The following is a 4,158-nucleotide window of genomic DNA, read 5'->3' as shown; positions in this document are numbered from 1 at the left end:
ACCCTCAAAAGGTAAAAGTAGTCAAAGTTCAAGTTTTAACACTAATGTCACTTATTATGGATGTAACAAGAAAGGACACATCAAGCCAAATTGCCCGGAACTAAAGAAGAAAGAAGAAAAGGAGAAGAAGAAGAAGGAGAAAAAGAAGAAGGAAGCCATGGTGGCTCAAGCTACATGGGATACACCAAGCATTGACTCATCGGATGAAGATGAGCTATGCCATGTTACTCGACATATGGCATTTATGGCTTTTGAAGATGACAAAGAAGAGTCAAGTCAAGAAGAAGTGTCAAGTGAAGAGGATTCATCAAATGAAGAGTCATCAAGTGAGGAATCATCATCAAGTGATGATGATGACATAAAAGAATCTCCCAAAGTAGAATTTCTCTATAAAACTATTGCTCACCTCAAAAATGTTTTTGTCAAATCACAATCTAAGGTAAAAACCTTGAAGGGAAAGCTTAAGACCATTAAAGTTGATGCATCACTACAACAAAAACCCTCATAGACATCGTTTTTCCACCGGTGTCTATTATATTTTCGACCGATGTCTATGAAGGCGATGTAAAAAGTCTACCATTTTAGACATCGGTTTAAAACTGGTGTAGTATCACTTAACGGCACCGGTGTTCGAATCGGTTATTAACCGGTGTAGTATCACTTAACGACACCGTTTCATCAACGGTGTAAAATCGATGTAATATTATATGTTAATAACACCAGTTTTGGCAGCGGTATACGATTGATGTAATATTAGTTAATAACACCGATTTTGCAACGATGGAAAACCGATGTAATATCAGTATTTTTTAACAGTACAAATTTGATTTTCGAAACAGTAACAAAAAAAATACACAAATATTCACAAATTACACAAATATTCTTCATTCAACAGTATCCATAAAATACACAAATATTCATAAATTACATAAATATTCTTCTTACAACAATACAATGAACAATAAGATTTTGTTGGGGTTGTACAACGAGGCTACGTACGTTCAAGAAATGGTCAATGGTAATGCAACAGAAAACTGACTGCTAAAGAAGGAACCTTTCTCTTGCTCTGCCCCTTCATGTCTCCGATCAATTATAAGATGGCCATCAGTAGTGTCAGATATAATTCAAGATTGTCTGCTGCAGAAGGAATCCTTTCTCTTTCCCTGTCTCATCAAGTCTTCGCAAAATCTTGCACTTCAAGCACACACTGCAGCCTTAAAACTGAAATGGTTCTTGTTTATCATCTTGAATTCCAACCATTGACCACATCAGGAAAACTGGAAAAAGAAGCTCTCTACCAAACTCAGCCTAAACTTCTTGACCCCGAGTTTAGTTCAATGCTCGGGTAGGAGGCATCGAACTAGTTCAGGAGAAGCGCTTTCAAGCTCTGCAAACATGTTTAAATCTCATTTAAAGGACCATCGATGGACGGACGATGATTAGACAAGAAGGTGAACAAGGCATTACCTTTAGATGTGAAGTTGAATAAAGGAGGAAGAGGTTTGCCACTAAGCAAATATGTGTTAGGATCTCTCAATTCATCAAAGAATGGATTAGAGCAGGCCTCCAACTGTATCAATGATGACAAACATGTTTATGTCACTTGGAATACATACCAATGGCAAACCATTAATGATCAAAATAGAAACTAGCAAGATGTAGAGAAGACATTATGAAAGTGAAACAGAAAAACTTTATTTTTATTTGGATGTATCATATACTTACCGCTGTAAGACAAAAATTAGGTGAGTATTGAAGTAGTGTTGACACAAGATCAATTGCCTCAGGGGGTACAGAATTTGTAAAAAACTGCATGTTGTAGACATGGTGCGTTATTGTTTGGATTACTAGGAGGATCATCATTATATTACAGGTTCAGCTACCTTATGCCAAGGGTGACCTTTCATGCATGGAAATTTGAATTCTGAATAATTTGGGTTCATAGACTTGAATTCTGAACAAAATCTTATTGTTCATTGTTTACTGCTCTAATATCCATTTGCTTTCCATTAAACTCTCAGAATCTGAAGCTTAGTGGAGTAGGCAATGGTAACCCAGTCGGGTTGGGAGGAAGACCACTGCAGTTGCTCGATCTCTACTCCGGCAGTGTAGGCAAGTATGGGATCGAGGCCACCCTCAGCAGAAGCGACTGCCATAGACTTCTGGACGTTGCCATGATAAACAAAAATATCATGAGGAAGAATCTATAGAAGTACCTGGACAACATGGGAAAATTCATTAAGAAGTACCTTAAGGCATTTCTAAAAAAACACATAAAGCTTATAAATTATCAGAACGTTTGTTCAAGTTTGCAGACACACTAGCCTCATTAAATTTGCAAATGCACAACACTTGTACATACAGTGAGAAAGGAACTGCAAATTCTATGGGTACATGATTAGAGTGTTAGTCCTTCATTGGCAATAATAGATAAAAGCTCATACACTGATAACCGTTAGTGTGTGTTTGCAAAGAACTCACTGTAGCAGTTCGCCTCTCACTGAAGCATTTGGACTTCTGTAGTTCCTTGTAGAGTTCACCTTTAGCTGCATATTCCAGGAATTACACAAAGTTCAACATCAAGTCATTGGGCAATTAATAGCATGGAACTGTATGATTCTAACAGGGGAAAGCAGCAAATAGACAACCAGGAGAGAGAGAGAGAGAGATCAGTCCAACTACATCAACCAACAAAATGCATGGTGTGGCTTTCAGTAGACATAGTAGGCAAATGAAAGCCAGTATGACAAGGATCACCTATACCAGTCTTAGAAAATAGCAGGTGTCAAATGTCATATTGTAGTAGATCTAAAACATCTTGAAGGTCATTGGTAAATTTTTTTTTTTTTTTTAAAAAAAGTTCACCACTAACCCGAGATATGAAATCTGCAAGCATTCCACTCGTAATATTTTCTTCATTGGAGTTGCACAGGTCAACAAGCATCCAAACACACTAATAACATCTGGATCATTATCCCAGAAGCTTCTTTTAGACACCTGTCCTATATCATTAATCTTTTTCTCAATAATATCTCCTGACATCAACTTCTTGTGAAGGTTTCGAAGACTTAAAAAAACATATAATTTAATCCAAATTAATTGGCATTCAGCATATTAAATTGGAAATGAAATCAAATATAATTTGTCAGTGATGCTATATGCCTCCATATAAGAAACCCTTTAGGAAGACAATAAGCTCGTTTTAACTAAAGAAATACCAAGTTAGAATAAGAGAAAACAACTGGTTAGCAAGAAAAGAAAAGGAGAAGATGTACCTTCAAAAGTTGATCCCTCACAGAATAACTGTGGTAGAGGTCATCATGAAATAGTCGTATTTTCTCCAATGATTTGACCTTCGGGAAAAGCTCCAACTCCTTGAGACGAACAAACAAGGTGAAAAAACACAGTATCTAAACCCTAAACCTATATTGATCTATATCTCCATTGAGATTTATGCAAGACTATATCACTACTAATATCCATATTTTCAAGTTTTATCAACCTATATTGATCAAGTTTTATCAACCTGTACTGATCTAAATGCCGATTTCCATCACAAAATTGCCTTGTGACAAATTCAAAAGCTTTGACTTTTGCAGTAAAATTGAATCCAGACTATCTGTTACAGCTTTTATCATGCTGCCTAGCCTACTCTTAAACAAAATTTGGTTATTAGAAGAGAAGAAATCATTCACCGACCTAAAAGAAGCTCTTGATCTCTGCTTGCGCAAGACTTCAGTGTCATAGCAATCCACAACATCCTTGAGATCGTAGACCAAGTACCTGAGCTTCCTTGACAAGATCTTCACATCATAAGTGAAAGGGCGAGACTCGACATCTTGGATCACCATGTTAACAATCAGTAACAACTCCTTGAGCTTCTCCATCTTCTCTTCAATATCAGTTATTTCCTTGACGTTCTTGTTGCTTCGGATGAGAATTGCCACCTTCTCGCCCATGATGCGAGCCATAGCAGTTACCAAAGCTGATTCCATAGCTGTCTGAACCTGGAAGAAACAAAGATTCAGAAGCTCTTCTTCTTCCTTGTGCCTGAAAGAGTCTTTTTGAGAATGTAAAAGAGGCACTAATTTGAACAAAGACTGTAACGTTTATAATATGCATTTTCATATACATTAAAGAAAGTCTCTTATACATACG

Source organism: Zingiber officinale, chromosome 5B, assembly GCF_018446385.1.
Source record: "Zingiber officinale cultivar Zhangliang chromosome 5B, Zo_v1.1, whole genome shotgun sequence".
Taxonomy (NCBI): domain Eukaryota; kingdom Viridiplantae; phylum Streptophyta; class Magnoliopsida; order Zingiberales; family Zingiberaceae; genus Zingiber; species Zingiber officinale.
The sequence above is the reverse complement of the archived record's forward strand: the minus strand, read 5'-3'. Positions refer to the sequence as shown.